General features: G+C 44.5%; 1 non-coding gene across 1 annotated transcript; it reads right to left on the reverse strand.

Moving 5' to 3' along the window:
* Nucleotides 1–6,542: 6,542 nt before the first annotated feature.
* LOC122391632 lies at nucleotides 6,543–6,660 on the reverse strand. Its single transcript, XR_006258388.1, has one exon. It is a non-coding gene; the product is annotated as a U5 spliceosomal RNA (small nuclear RNA).
* Between the last annotated feature and the right edge of the window lie 10,559 nt (nucleotides 6,661–17,219).

Genomic DNA, 17,219 nt, shown 5'->3' on the forward strand with positions numbered 1-17,219 from the left:
GGGAGCGGCACCTACATTTGAGGTCTGAGGAGGCGGCAACTACAATAGATAGTTGAGGGGTGACTATTGCTTCATGATGGGGAGGGCTCTTTTGAAAGATGGTGCCAAGTCAACGGGTGGCATAGAGTTTTGTGATGGCTCAGGGTTATGGGGGCGGCACCATTCGAGGCGCCCGCCGATTTATTTCAGTTGTAAAGTTGGGGTTGCACAAACCGATGTTGGGGTTGCAAAATTCAAAGTTGGGGTTGCACGTGCAACCCCAACTTAATATAAAAATCCACCCCTGGGCCTAACAGGCGGCGGCCATTTGCATTAATGATTAAACTGCATAAAATAAAGTTTTTCTTTTCTTTTTTGCTTAAGTCCACTTAAATGAAAATTCCTTGTATAAATTTTGATATCTTAAAATTAATTCAAGAAAGTTGTAGGCCGCTTTTGCTGAAAAATGAAGTACCAGAAAAACATAGTTGTTCAATTATTTTCAATTAATTATTGAGCTATATCGGTTCCTTAACCTGGCGCAGCTGCGACAATGAAATGTTTTTAGATGTGTTCAGTGTTGAAACTGCTGTGTGCGAGTCAAGCCAAAAGCCAATTATATTTTATGAGTGCTTATGATAAAATTGCTAGTGATCTGTATCTGTTGAGAGAGCAGGAAAGAGAACATTAATTGAAGAAAATAAATTATCCACAGGATCATGACAGCATCGCTCACTACAAGGCTTTTTGAAGTTGAGCGAAGTTGAAGATCTGTGGGGTGATACGGGTGATGATGAAGTGACAAATGCTGCCTTAAATATTAGATGATAATGGTGAAGCTAGTGCTGTATTAAACAGGGTTTTGGATAATGTAATTGCATTGCAGTAAAATGGAGAGGAAGACAAGGTCAAGATCAATCACAGACTCCTCAAAACAAAGTCAAATTTGTTGCTAATAAATGCTTTGGAAAATTTTGAGAAAGGCAGTTTAAGTATGTTTTCCAGCATACAGTGAGGTAAACATTAATTCATGTTTATTTCTTGCACATTGGCTTTCTTTGTAGGATAATTATCCTCATGGTATTGGAATTTGCTAACACTGATAAGTTGCCATTTAACATTGGTAGACTGATGTATTTGATATTACAGTTGATGTGTTTGCCCATTTGTTAGGACATCATGCATTTGGGAGAAATGTGTCATGATTGCCATTTTTCTTCATCCAGTGTCATTTAGCAAAATCAAATTTGAGTTCAGAAGGTTTATCAAAAATGCTTTCAAATATTTTATGACAGTAGATGATTTTCATGATACCGACAAAATACCAAATGCTTTTGGTATATAATACCGAATACCGAATCGGTATTGGTTCGGTATCGGTATACCGAAATTTTGGTAACCGATTGACACCACTAGTCTAAATTGGTCACTGATATGCCCAAATGGGTCACTGAGAAACCCGTACAACATCCCCTGACTGCACCTGATGGACCAATGCCGTCCCCTCATGGGCCCACCACGGCTCTTGAATGGCCTCTTCAAGTCCCTGAAGCGCCTTTATTGGCCTAAATGGACCCCTGATTGGCTTATGTGGTCCCTAATGGTCCTATATGGCCCCCATGAGCCCTCAACGTCCCGAGACAGCCTTACATTATGTGCCACCGGCCCCTGGTAGGCCTGCACTGGACCCACTGGGCCTATACCGACCCATAAAGGGCCCATGTCGAGCCCTCATGGGCCTCCGATGACCACACGCCGGCATGTGTGGCCCCATCAGCAGTGGTCCGTCTATCCCATGTACTTACGGTCTTTTTGGCCGATGTGACACCGGTAGTATATAGAAATGTCATGATTAAATGTCGTTATTATATAGTCAAAGGTCACGGAAAGAATATCCAAGCTCAAAAATGGCCTCAAACCCAACAAAACTGATACAAATCCCCTTCAAAAGTCATAAGTCAATGAAACGCCATAGGGGAATAGCTGCAGTCCCCCGCAATTTCGTCACGAGCATCGGGCCAATCAGCGTTGAGTATCGCCGAACGCTGATTGGTCGATTTCCGCTAGCTTGTAAATGCTGCTTGCGGATATAGTCTTGAACAAGTGAGGGTCGCGGCAACTAAATATTGCTTGTCACCACTTTTTCTTCGGGAGCGTTCTACCTGGTTTATATAGCCTTGGTTCAGAGTAGGGCAGAGGGGCCGGGGACGAGAGAGAGTCAGTCTGGGAGCAGTGGTCGGCGTCGGATAGCAGAGGGCTCTGCGTAACAGGACACCAAAGTGAGTGGACCAAGCTGTCAGTGGATATGTTCTAGCACATAGCTAATTGACTTGCATTCTTTGCATCGCCATAGCCGCAGCGATTGCATTGAGCATTAAATGACGAAAATATGTTTACCCCCCACCGCCTCAGGCGATCACGTGCCGTCACCCACCCTGGGCTTTGCAATCATTTAACATCAGGTTATCCTCCACCCGGGCTTTGCAATCATTGAACATCAGGTTATCGTAAGGTAGGTATAGGCTTTTATCATGCTATTCATACACACATTTACTTGTATTCCCAAGCCACCAAAACTTAAGCATGGCCCATTCTTAAGTTTTGGGTTGGGTTGACCCCTGCGATTATTCCAAATGTGGATAACTCGGGAGTGCAATTTTTGTTATAGTTCGTTTTTTTTTTCAAAAGGACGCTGGCTCCAAGTTCCTTATCGAAGCTCTCACATGAGTTTTGGCAGCTTCAGCGTCTGGCCAATAATTTCTTACCGAAAAAATATTCGATTTCAAATTGTGCACGGTAAGTACCCGGAAATTGTGTCTTGAAAAATTAGCATACTATGATGACGTCACTGGTGGCAGCAGGCACCCAATGTCCGTACGATGGGACAAAGTTTCGACGAATTTGGGAAAAACTTCGTTTTTCACTGTTGCCGAGGTTATAATCGAGTAAGCGGTTTCGTCCATGATAGTTATACGTTACATAGCAATACAAGTTCGACAGCATGACGTCACCACTGTTCTCATACCTGGTTCCAAAATGCACGTATGGAAATTATTGGGAATACTTCACATGTTAAAATAAGGCGGCGTTCGAGTTTCTCAGGTTCAGTTTTTGCCAGGGGGAGGCACTCGCCTTGGCCGTATATGGGCCAGAATGTCTAACGATTTCCGCCATGTTGTGTATACCAAAGTCTTGAAAAGTTGATCACTGCAATCAAACTGCAAGCATGAAGCAGCAGCATTTTTGAGTAGTGTACCTCTCACTAAACTGCACCTCTGCTACCGTACATGCAATTTATATTTCTGGTATACACAACATGGCGGAAATCGATAGACAAAAACAAGTCACCAATGCTCCTTCCAGTATATATTAGAGTTCAGTGGTTTTTGCTCGTTTTGCTCGCTAAAACGCGTGCTTTTACGAAAAACGTACTTGGAGCAGTCCTTTTGAAAAAAAAACGAACTATAGTGGGGTAGGTTGCGTTCGCGCTCCTACTTTTTTCATTTCAATTGGTTGGGAGGTGAGGTAATTACGAGCGAGCGAGCGCAGCGAGCGAAGCGAGTCTTTTCAATATAACGGAAAAATCTCAGTATGAGCGGCCCGGCCCGGCCCGGCCTGTAACGCTTTTGAGAGGCTTATATCTCAGCAACCACTGGACCGATTGGCCTGCGGTCTTTTTTGCTGGGTAGCCCCATTCCTTCTACCCCGTAATTGACTACTTTTGATACACCTCAGTGACCGTCGTGGCACGTGCCACGTGAAAAGTCAAGGGTGTTCAAGCTGTTTTGCAAAAGTAGTGATTTTGAGAGGCTCATATCTCAGCAGCCTCTTGGGCGATTGACTTGCGGTGATTTTTGTAGGGTAGCAGCATCCCTTCTACCAAAAATAGGGTACTCCCGATGCATGTGGGTCACCCCCAGTGCACGTGCAAAATACAACAATGAGAGGTGTCAAATTTGTTCCCATTTTAATAACTCGGTAATTACTGGGGCGATTTCGCTGAAACTTGGCATACAGGTAGGCACCCACCAGGCAATGTATTCCCATGTGTTGCGGTTAGGGTGCTACTGCACGTGCGTGCACGTGCGCACGTGCAGGGGGCGCTTCCAGATCTCGAGAACGGCTGGGCCGATTGCGCTCAAATTTGGTACACGGTTGGGGACCAGTTAGTAGGGTGCCGTGCAAGTCAGTTTGGACCCCGTTTGCACGTGCGCACGTGCAGAATGCCGCTTCCAGATCTCAGGAACGGCTGGGCCGATTGCGTTCAAATTTGGTACACCGCTAGCGACCGGTTAGAAGGGTGCTTTGCGCAAGCCCGTTGGAAGTACCATCTCGCCTTTCCACACGTGCAGGGCTCACTATCTCGCTCGCTCGTTCTTCGCCCAAAGGCGTTTTACTGTTAAAGTAAAATTTAATTTAATTGTGAATCCAGTGGGCGTTCGGAACCTAAACACCATTGCCTCATATACAGCAGCGCATAGCAATGTCGCTAATAGTACCACTTGTACTTTCATTTATCGTTGCTCCTAGACCCCAGGGTATTACCCAGTACTTACCCACAGTATATATAAATAAGTGTGCCTACTTACCCTCGGACACATCTGTTTATAATCTTCTTTTATGTTTCATAATAATATAAGAATAACCCGTAACCTCATAATATAAATCAGAAATAGGAGCCAAAAAGTTATATATAAAATGATAGAATATTTCGCTCCTGGAGCTTCATCAGCGACGATCGCTGACGAAGCTCCAAGAGCGAAATATTCGATCATTTTGTATATAACTTTTTGGCTCCTATTTCTGATTAATATTAGCCGTTTTCACGACGGCCATCTGGTACACATTTGGTGCACATCTGGTCCAGACAGTTGCAGATTTGGTCAAATCAGGTTCAGTGTGTCTCTTAGTAGCTATCAGCTAGGGTTACGCTAATTGCTTATATGCCTGCTTTGTCGTATTATCAGAGAGCATCATCGATTAAAACACTGAAATAAATTCATAAAATGAAGATATTTGCTGTAAAAGAGATTAGGTGCAGATTTGGTCAAATCAGGTTCAATGAGGTGCATTCGCCGGATAGCCCGTCGTGCAAACGGCTATTATGAGGTTACTGGTTATTCTTATATTATTATTATTCATTATGAGCCTCAAGCAGAGCTTCAGCCTTTTAAAAAGTATCTTTTATGTTTCCTTCGTCATATAAACCTTTTCGTGAAGTTGTATAGGTATATATATATATATATATATATATATATATATATATATATATATATATATATATATATATATATATATATATATATATATATATATATGTTGAGTTTTCCGATCTTGTTAAAGTTATGTTTGATCACAGGTAGGTACAAATATATTGTAAAATAAATGTAATATAACGTAGGGAGAGGAAAGTGGAAACACTCGGCATCATTTATGAGTCACCCGTGAGGCAAAGACATATAATAATCGTATCTACCTCAGTTACGTCAGCTACCGGCGGCTACGTGACTAGGTACGGGTACACAAGTGCCTGCGTATGATAACTCGGCAGTTGCTGGGGTATTTCGCCATCCGCCGTTTGCTGGGGGGGGGGGGGGAGGCGTTAAACGCCCCCAGCCGATAACTCGAGAACCAATAGGCGCAGCGAAACGCACGAGGCGGCAAACGAAAGAACGCGACGAGATGCTTCAGATGAGTACTTTAAAGTTGAATTTTGAGATCACAGGTCGGGTCAAGGTCAGGTCAAACACCTGAAATCGGGCTTTCAGTAGCATGGACCTCGCAATGCTACTTTAGCAAAACCTCGCAATGGGCGTCTCTCGTCATAAACTCTGTCAAAACGGTGCACAAGCAATCATATACCGAAGGCCTACAAGAGTGTCAGATCCATGTGATCCAGGTAGGTGTCAGTCAAGCATAGGTCAAGGTCAAGTTCAGGTCAACCGGGTAGGCTAATATCCCCGAAAATCAGAACTAATATTCGCAGCCTGTGACACATGTTTTATTGGTAATTTTGGGCGTAGAACGCGGTGGTGACATTCATTTTGTCATATATGTGCCTACGTGTTTGGTTCAAAAAGTTCAATTTGAAATCCATGTGTCATGATCGTGAAGTAGTCACGAGAAATTGCCAAGATTCAGTTCAAGATTTTGAAAAATGTGGAACGATAATCAAAAATCGAAGATAGCCATTTGATTGCTCATGGTAATGGCAGTCTAATGGCGTTCACGGCATGTCTGTATTTTTATTCTGTGATTTTATGATTTCTTTGGTCGAAAACTCAGAAATCATGACATCACAAAAACTTTGATATCTCAAAATAATCCCGCCGATTTTTTTTTGAAACTATGTCACAATAAACTTCAATCAATAATTCCCTACAGCTTCCCAAATTTTGGCGCGCCGTTTTTATGCCATAGCGCGGCGAAAAAAGTGGGGGCGTTTTTAACGCCCCCCCCCATCAACTCGCGGGATAACTTGACGAAACAGACTTACCTCAAGTAGGTAATATAACGATCCAGATTGTATCATTCGTAATCTCTCCACACATCATGTTGAAAGTAGGCCACCATTGTGGTGGCCGTAAGAAATTCGGCGAATACTCATTCGAGTGTTCCCCTCCACGGAAATCTTTAGTAAAAGGCGAAAGATTTGTACGTTTTGAAAGGAAACCAGAGATGGTTCTGGGGGCGAATTTTCAGCCTATACCACGCACTGGTTAGATCCTCATCGTTAGTTTTAGCTCCATTATGGCCAGTGCAGCTAAAGGTATGTTGTCCTATGCAAGAAGTGCGCTGTCATGAGGCAAATTAGGTTGACCTCTTTCGACAAGTTAAGTAACTAAAAGAATTTTTCATTTGTCCACCCAGTAACCACCATATCTCTCCAAAAATTAAGGCCCCCTCGTTTTACCCCATCTAGCGGGTGTAGCTTAAACCACAGCTTACGAAACAGTTCACCGAGATATTCATTCTGGCTAGGAGTTAGGACGGCCACGAAGTTGGTCCTAAGACTTCCTTGTCTATGAATCATGTTTTGGAATGTATTATAGCTGCAAAATCAACGTAATTTAGCACTACACCATCCCCTTCCACACCGTTCAAATATACTGACCTCCCCTACACCGTCCCTGGCGTCGCCCCTGCGCGCTGTGGCGGGCCGCCGACAGTGGCGCCTGTGGAGGTCAGGGGTAGCCAGTAACAGTTGGTAGCATTAGGCCAAATGGGCGCTCAAAAACTACTACCCCATAGGGTTTCCATGTTAAATCGACCTTTTTCAAGCGAGCCTCACACGTAAGCTAAAAGATAAAGTGCCAATATTATTGTGGGGAAAGGTAGCATCAAGCTTCCTCTACAACCTTTTTATCTAGCGTTTTTCGATGCGGAGGTCATAACAGGTCCAAAAAGCATTGGGCGCTGCCCGATGTACCAAAAGCCCCTTCATGAGAGCACAAGTTCCTGCGCATGCGCACATTGCCTCAACCCTGTACTGGCGTACATTAAAGATACTGCTCACGGACTCGGTCAGCCAATCAGCGTCCCCGATTACATTAATAGATGTCGCTAGCATCACGTAAATCCTGCTTGCGAACACATTTTAAGAATGAAACAGCTGCGCCATTTCCGCCTTCCATTGATTCCTTCCATCTTAGTATCAACTATACGTTTTTCAACTAACTTTAAACTAAGTTTTAAACTATGGTCAGTATGTTATTTCTGGTACATATAATTTAAAAATAACTGCTTTATGAATTTGGCTTTTCTCGTCAGAATAGAATACTCTATTTTTTCCATATTCAAAAAATATATCACCTACCATGTAACTCATCCAGGTAAAATGGGCGCTTTCCGCGTCGTTGGTGTACCCGTTGTTCTATATACCCTGTGTGGAGGTAGTGGTAGTCGGCCGGCCAAGGCCATATATGTATAGTGTCGGCCGGCCACCGCCGGGACGGAATGGCCGGGGGACGGCTTGCGTCTCAGTTGAACATTAGATGTGTTGATGGGGACAAAGACGCTAGGCAGCAAGCACAGAAGGTCTCGAAAGCATGAACCGACAGCTCCGCAAGTCACATAAAGCAAATCCGCAACATAGTTGACTTGGAAGTTGGACATCCCGGTGAGGGCCGTGGTCCCACCAACAAGTGTTGGTTATCTTGAAATTAGGTTCGGTGTCACCCGATAGGATTACTCTTTGCTCTACAAATGGGTACAGACCACCGTTTAAGAAATGTGCGGTTTGACTAATCTCAACAGTTGGCTTTGACTGACAATTCTTACATACGGAGTGATCCAAGAGTTGGCCAAAAGATAAACTTGAAGCTGCAATGATGGCGACACATGCAAGCTACATCCCAAATTTCATTGTAGTCTGGCAAATCGTTTCTAAGCTAGAAGCAAGGCGTTACCACAATTGAAACCGCACCTTTTTTTCTGCGCTGGACTGTACTCGGCAGCACCACGGTATATAGAGAACTAGGTAAAACCGGTTCGAAATTACAACACTAAGGTATTTTGACCACTATTTTCAGCTGACCTTTTAAGTCTAAAAAAGAGAACTAAGCAACAAATTTCGATGAGTTTTACGATTTGTATATATATTTTTGATTTATGATCACAGAGCACGTCATGTATGAACCTGTGAAGCATTAACGAAAATAAATTGTTGGCTATCTCCGCCATTTAAAAATTATATATCTTAAAACGCAAAGCTTGCTCATGGACAAAATTAATTTTTCACAATCAAAAATTAAAATTGAAGGACAAAAAGTAATATCAAAGGCCGACATTCTTTCATTCAATTTCGAAATTATCATGGTTCTGAGCTGTTCAGCCTACCGGACCTGCCAATGCTCTACCCTGAATTGTCGAGTAATTTCAGTGATGTGGGGCTTCAATCATGGTCAATAAATATCAAAATTAAATTTTCTTTCAGATTATGTCAGTTTTGTTGCTTTTTAAGCATTGGAAACTCAAACTGCATTTAGTTGATGTTGAATGCACCACCGCCATTGGTGTCCTTGGTCACCCTGTTCCACTAAATGTAATATTTTTCTAAAACTAGACTATGTCGGTGTCTAAAACATTCACCAAAAATTACAAAATTGTTAACGCTACTACCTATCAAAATGTTGAAGCGCTATGATCTTGGGAAATTTTAGAAATGTATTTATGAATCTCGAACTTATATTTTTTGGAACCGATTACTCCTGAGCAAAAACATCTGTATTTGGTAAACTTGTTAGGTATATGCTCTTAAAACGTCTATATCAAAATGAGAATTCAATTTTCTTTAAAAGTCCGCATATCTCATTGCAGTTTCGAAGATGTAAGGTGTATTTTTTGGTCTAGAATGAATGATCTTCCATTCTGCTGAAGGTAGCACTATGACAATTAATGGAATATTACTAAAAAACAAGACAATGTCGGTGTCTAGTTCAAGCTTAATAATTAACATAAAATAATTCTCTATCTTTTGATATGAGTCATAAAACAAGATGAACTTGGGAAATTTACGAATTTCGGTATTGAAAACCGCAGACCACCCTCAGTTGTGCTTTGTCCACTGTACTGTAAATGCTGCTAATATACCTCTGTCGCTAGCAGACGCATGTCTTTGCATTTGATTGGTTGAACGGCATTTCGTTTGCTGATGGAGAACACCTTTGTTTTAATTTGTATTTGTCTGTTACACTGAACTCTATTGGGGTCTGTTATTTGATTTGATTTTGTTAGGTAAAGATGGAAGGTACTGTGACTATAAATAATGGAAGGTAGGTGTTGGTTTGGTACCTTCTTTTTAAAACTTATTTTTTTCCCTGAGATTTTGCCTGTCAGGCTGGGTGATTTTGTGTTTTAGATCCTTTTCTGAATTCTGTGGTTCAGTTGAGATTCAAATCAAAATAGGTAAAAGGTAACTAGGCCAAGGCCAAAGGTAGTTGATGTTTTGATTGATTTGTCTTGTAGTTGTGGTAATTATCCTACCAAGTATGCTCTACCCCAACGGCTAGTTGATGAAGCATGGCAATTTCGACGAGATGTTGTCATTGTGGCTCGTGGGGCTGTTCAGCTGGTGTAGGTTTGGTGCGTTGCGGATTTGGCTTCGTGCAGCGCAGATTTAGTGTAGCGTGGTGCGAGTTTGGCCCGGGTGGTGTTTCACTGGTGATAGTGATAGCAGCACGCTGCTATTTCATGTGTCAAATTAGGTTTCCATGGAGACATCAACAAGCCCCACTCACATAACACATTGCTCCAACACAACCACAAGTGTGACGTCAGCAGAATAGCAGCGTGCTGCTATCACCGGTGAAACACCACCCTGGTGACGAACTTGACGGGGTGTCAATAAAGCTGGAGTCACCTTCAGCGCTAGCCAGTAAATGTGTAGATAAAAGGAAGCTGAAATTTAAAAACAATCTAACCTTACCTAACCTTACCTATTGGCTATTAACATACTAACCTATACCCTACACCAGTGGTCGGCAGGTCATTCGGGGCCGTGCCCCCTTTTTGGGCGCCAGGCAGGGCCATTACCCCCACCTACCAGACCCCATTGCTGACACAACCAAGTTTACTGAAATTCCATACCGTCCTGGAACTCTTTGGGTATTTGTGCATTTCCAATGCATCAAATACAACGAAAGGTGTACTACACTTTGAATCGTGCTTCACTATCTTCACTGTTTAAATGTTTGCGCCGTTTTGAATTGACCGCCAGTAATAAAACTTGTACCCTGGTCATTTCATCAAATTTTATAAACTTAAAGCCAAAACGTTTTTCGCACTTATTCATCACCGTTAAATTCATTAAATAGTCGTAGGCAATTTCCGCTGTTTCCTTCGGATTCTAGCGGCTCAATAAAGGAATTCCTTCAGCTTGAAGGAATTCCTTCAGCTTGTCACGTGATATCTTCTGGGCAATACCTAATGCTGCCTTTCCCTAACGACAACTCAATAGAGCGGCCGCGTAAGCGTAGCGTCAATAATGTATTATCTGCGCCAGTTCTGTAGTAATTTCGCAGGTTTCCAAAGTGGCGGCCATGCTTGTAGTGGTGGTTCGCTCATGAAAATGACTCGCTCATGAAAAAATATTTTTCACCGAGTTCGGTCCTCAAACTATGTTTTTCTGATTCAGAAAAATAAGGAATGCTAGTAAAAAAATCAGCTCCATACATTGATTTTTTTTCGATGATACCGTCCCTTTAAGGGGGAGGGGGGGGCACTGCCGACTTTTGGTCCCATTCTTTCCATGCAACGCCATAAGGCTAATGTTAAAATGCAAAAATCAAAGGGGGCACGGTGCCCCGGTGCCCTCCACGTTCCGCCGCCTATGCGTATATCCCATTTAACCGTTGTACGTATAGGGGCGGCGGGTGGTTTTTCGTTAAAAGCTCACGTAAAAGGCATTGGATCACGACCAAATTGTACCCTCGAGACCAACATTTTTTTTTACCAGCCCGGAAAATATCATGACCTGAAACCAGTTTTACCAAAAGAAAAATAACCGCCTGCCGGAATTTTTGCCTCAAGACCGCTTCACATACGGAGCGGAAACGCGATGGGCTCGTAAGCGGATAGGGCTTTACCCAGGGCCTCGGCTAAGGAATTTTGACTACTGGGGCAAATCGGCGAAGCGTGTTGGCGCCCTGCTGGGGGGGGGGGGGGTATTTGAACACCTGCGGTTTTTCCTGCGGTTTTTTGCGGATATCTAAAAAACGGCTGCGCTCCATCATCCATCAATTCTACACGTGTTGTAAAAATGTCAGACCAAGGTCATTCAAGATCAGGTCACCAGGTCAATTCAAGTGACCTCACCTCATAAAATGTTTCAATGTATGCCGTAGCTACACCGAGTGACCGATCACTTTGAAACTTTCAGCGAATGATAAGAGCAACAGCATGTACAAAATTTATATCTCGGAATTTTCATATCGGTGACCTAAGGTCAGCTCAATTTTGCGACCTCTTTTATAAGTCCATGGGAGAAAATTCAAAACCACCTCTTTTGGACGAAAGTTATTTTAAACACTATAAAACACTGTACGGCCCTCCAGGTACCTAGTGGTTGGTTGCCAACATCACAATAACCTATCTTGAGTATCTGCATTGATGAATACGTCTAATGGCTGTTGAAAACCATTGCCGAAGAGTGTGCAAGAACCCTCTTCTCATTTCTATTGAGTCATTTTACAGGAGTGTCTCTGTCATTCAAAGTTATTACACCAAAAGCACACAGGCTAACCAACCACTCTTTTTCTGGAGGGCCGTACGTGACTTTGACACCCTGAACATGAAAGTAGCATCCGTGACCCTTCTTTATGCCCCTGAGGTCATCTCAGTTCACGAATGGTATCTAACAGTTTTTCGCGAATAACTTTTGAAAGAGGCATGCTAGAGCAATGAAAATGCCTTAGTTGTGTTTGTCTCGACGATGCAGATCCACTGATATGCAACATGACAATTTCCGGTCATGAGTAAAAAGTTATTGCAGAAAAACTGTTCCCGAAAAAAACGTCTATTTTGGTAGTTTTTGCCCCTTGCAGGCAAAACCGTTGACGTTAGGTCAAATCTAAGAGAAATAACCAGAAAGCATGCTAATATGGCTATCAAATGCGCTTTTCCGCGGTGCTGTAGCTCTAATTGGTTCCCGAGTTATGCGTCGGCATCCTGTAAACTGTCCATATTCGGCCTGAAAATCGGCGAAATTTGGCCTTCACCATGACCGTCCTGACCTTTGACCTGACCAAAAAAGTGGCCGAAGTAATTTCGTCATTATTTTTGACGCTCTTTCGAATGAAGATGGAAGATGGATTATGGGGTGCAAAAAGATATGTTTGCCAATGCACGTCTATGTTTTTGCCTTTTGGATGGAAATTGAGGATGCAGCTGCAAGTGCACACCGCGCACTCCTCTTCCGCCGCCCCTGATTTCTTGCCACAAACGTCTTCAACCGCTCCCGAATGAAAGAATGTACGTTAACCCGGCAGGCGGTGGGCCTCCCAGCCACCTTCCGCGCGGTGGGGGGGGGGGGGCATTTTTTTGCCCCCCCCCCCGAATCTCCGAAACTACTGGACGGATCCGGAAAATTCAAACGGCGTTCGATAGCCCTGTCAAATTTGTCGAGGAAAATCAAATTTCATTGACCTCGGGGTCACCGATGACGTCACAGGTCAGGTCAAAGATAAAATGTTTCACCGTTCACGGGGCTTCTAGGGAAAGCGCTAAACACCGAGTAAAACGCATTTTGTCGAAAATCAGCGATAAGGCGTCAGTTGTCTAGTACATATGTTGCTATTAGAGGTCACTGGTCATACCAGGTCAGGTCACAGGTCAGATCACCAAAGGTCACCAAGGGTCACCACATGAGCCCAACTTTACTAAGGTTATGTGATGCATGTTTTATGGCCAGTTTTTCATTTCCAACTCAATGGTGTTGTTTATAAGACAATCAGGTACGGTTTAGGTCACTTTCTGGTGGAGGTCAGGTCAAGGTCAGGTCAAAAAATGTCAAATTTCAAAGTTGATATTTTTGCATAAAATGGGTATCAATTCGATGCAACTCGGCACGGGGAGTCTAATGGTGGTCTTTGTTTTGCGCTACGAGGTCTAGAATTGCGAAAAATTGAGTTTGAAAATTTGACGTCATCAATTTTGAACAGTTTTTTCGCTATAACTTGGCCAAAAAAAGAGGTATCGATCTCAAATTTGGTATGTAGATGGAAGGCGGTAGGGACTATGACAAGTTTTCCGTTTTTTTTCGAAATTCAAAAAACTTTTTGGATTTTTTGGCTATTATATTGAAAAAAATATATTTTTGGGGGGGGTCAAAATCCACAAAATTCGAAAAACCGAAAGAACAGTTTTGTAGCCCTTTTAATTCCACACCTTTTATGTCTGAAATATTTTTCTGTATCTCTAAAGCTGTAGGCCTGACAGCTCTTCCCGCGAAACCTTTTTTCGGTCGAAAATGGCAAAAATGACGTCACTCTGACGTCATTAGCGGCCAACCTATCATAACCTTTGGAAAAATTTTTGGTCACCAAGTGCGCTAGCTGCTCCCGGGAGGGTACTGAAAGTTCGGTGACGATCGGCGCAGCGGTTCTCGAGATATATTGAAAAAACTAAAGGGGGGCAAAAAATGACCCCCCCCCCACCGCCTGGAAGGTTAATATTGATATATTCTCATTTTGTGGAGGTTGGGCAAAGCCTGACCACTACTGGGGCATTCCTCGACTCTACTGGGGCATTTGCCCCAGTAGTTAACATGTTAGCCGAGGCCCTGGCTTTACCGTTTACGCTCCATATGTGAAACGATCTTTAGGCAAAAAATTCCGGCAGGCGGCTATTTTTCTGTTGGTGAAAGTGGCCTCTGGACCCATAATGACCGTTGGCTTATGAGCTTTTTCTGGAGATCATCTTGAGCCATAAAATCTCACTTCAAGAAGTTATAGCGGGTCCCGATTTTCTCGACACTTGTCATTGCCCTCTTGAATGAGACGGAATGACCAAGGACCCTAAAAATGGGCAGCAGCGGCTTCCTATTGTCACGGGTAGCACGCTCGTCTTTTTTATGGGCACAGCTCCATTTCAGAGTCCGAGAGGCCGCGGGGGTCCGATCGACTCCTCCTCCTTACGTTAGCGGCTGTTGAAACGCCAACAGACGGGCGACGGTGCAGCTGCTTTTGTACGACTGTACGGAGGGGTGAGATGGTGAGGCGAGCAGGTATGTACATGAAAATTGGTATCTAATCAATGTGTGCTGTGCCTTTGGCCTGGGCTAATCTTTGAACCCTGGGATGCAACAGTCACGATGGCTCCATCACTGGAGCTACAAACTCTAAAAAGATAGGCTTTCTCAGAATCCCTCATTACCCCCACCGAAAGGGCTCCATTACCCCCAAAGGGGGGCATGCCCCACCATTTGCCGACCCCTGCCCTACACCCTACCAACTGACGGTGACGCCAGCTTTACCATAAACCGTAGGTTGTAGTTTAGTAGGTAAGGTTAGGTCAGGTTAGATAATGTTTTGTTCTGTTAGACTAGGTGGGTATTTGATTAGATTTAAAAGCGAATTTTGTGTAAATGTCTCAAGAACTGGAGAGTCTAGCGACTTCACAAATGGGTGGCAGCATGTGAGATGCCTGCTATATGAATACCAGAAATCCTTCTCTATGCCTCAACCCCCTGTTCTGGGCTGGGCGGACACTTTCATCCCATGTGGGAAGCTCCCCTAGGAGCATACACGGAGCCAGGTGCAGTGTTAGGGACAGGGTGCCCTGTTCACTGGATGGGCTCAGCCCCAATGACTTGTACCAGGGTGTTTGCCCATACCAATAGCTCCCCCTAATTCCTATCATTCCTCCAACTTTGTAGTCTTTTTGGGCCAAAACTTGAAAGGCAACCCAACAAAACTTTAAATTGATTTTTAACTTGTGGCATAGTACTTACTATTTTGCCAGTCTGACAACATCCCATTACTGCCTTGACTGGCTTTCTTCTCTCTCAGGCTGATCCTGTGTCACAGAGCCACATAGATGAGCAGCTACCCATCGTAGAATGCACACTCAACCTCCTGCTAGTTTCTGAGCCAAGTCAGCTTGACAAAGGGGTCTGCTTATGCACAGCCACCTAGCCACTGCTAACAGATGCTGGCTGGGACAGACGCTCATCAAAGGTGTGCCACACGACATGGGCATTCTCGTTCTGCATCAAGCCTCAAGGTGCCTCAGCCAAACGGCAGTGAGAAATAAGGGTTGGAATAAAAGAAGAGGACTGAGGAGAAAATCCATTTACCACAATTTTATCACTGTGGACCATCGCGAATGCGTAGTGTAATATACCTATTAACTTAGTAGCCCAGCACGCTCAAGAGATCTTGGAAACTGGACCACCCCAGATCAGTAGATGCAGACATGCACGTGCAGACGAAACACCAGCGCCATGCATGGGGTCCAATCTCACCATGGAAATGCCAAAGCACACAGCTCAAGCCATGCTGCCATCCACATGACGTGCGGCCAGGTATCCATTATCAGACTAGATATGTGATATCTGAGTTTTTTTTATAACATAGCCATTTGCAATCTTTTGTGGCGATGGAACTTTCTTAGCATAAAAGACCGCCGTTGTGTACCGTGCCTGTGGCCAGCTTAGTCGTTTCCATTGTATGCTTTGTGGTTTTTTAGTTCTGAGCATGTTATCTTTCAACAGGCTCGTTGCTGTCGGCGGTTCTGAAGACAGCGGTTCGATCCAGCTGAAGGACGTCACCTGGCAGGAAGTTGTAGAGTGTGGTGGCCAGTATCAAGCCACATTGTCCAGAAACCATCACATTATCTCCAGGTCAGTAATTGTGTGAACCGGGGGGGGGGGGGGGGGGCGCAGCTGCGCCTTGGTCACCACTGTGTCGAGTTGTGGACGCCTGGGCCACTGTGTCGAGTTGTGATAGGAAAATCCTGCGAAATTCCTCCCACTTCTCCGTAGGTCTCTGCTGCTTTAACACAGGTGTCCAGTCCGTGTCGGTGAGCTGCCAGTTGAACTGGTCAGGATCGACCCGCTGTAAGCACCGGCGTTGAACCGTCGGGCCGGTCGCCGCACGCCACCAAACCGCAGCCCCACGCGGGTAATAATCGGGCTTGGACTTCTTGGATGAGATGTTTATGCACAGGCTAATGTACTGTAATTATGACTGAGTGTGCGACAGAAGACGTTGTGACTATGAGTCATACTCGCCGTGGCTGGTATTTGATGACCGTCGTGACCTGTGACGGTCGCCGTGACTGCTGTGTGACGATCACCGTGACTGTAATGTGACGGTCGCCGTGGCTGGTACGTGATGTTCTCAGTAACTGTTTATATAACGGCCGTCGCGACTGAAAGGTGACGACGTGACGAGACGCGACTCGCTCTGTTACAGGTCACTAGTCGCCGGTGCTCGAGCTGACGGCGTCGTTCAAGGGCTCCACGGTGACAAGCGCCGTCACCGCTGCCGCCGCCGCCGAGACCATCCGACTCCTGGGCCCTGTTTCACGGCAGCGTACTGCAGCGCGCTACGCAGCGCTGCTGTGTTAGTGCGGCGATTGAGACGAATTCGGCTCGACGCTCCAGCGTTGCGAAACACCCGTGTCTATGAAGGATACGCCGATACGTCTTCCAGCTTCAAGCCCTTCCCGCCCCCCCCCCGCCCCGTCCCAACGTGTTGGCCGAGATTGGGGTTGGTATTTTAACGGGCTCTCCGATGACG

Source organism: Amphibalanus amphitrite, unplaced genomic scaffold, assembly GCF_019059575.1.
Source record: "Amphibalanus amphitrite isolate SeventyFive unplaced genomic scaffold, NRLGWU_Aamphi_draft 000446F_arrow, whole genome shotgun sequence".
In the NCBI taxonomy this organism is placed as follows: Eukaryota; Metazoa; Arthropoda; class Thecostraca; order Balanomorpha; family Balanidae; genus Amphibalanus; species Amphibalanus amphitrite.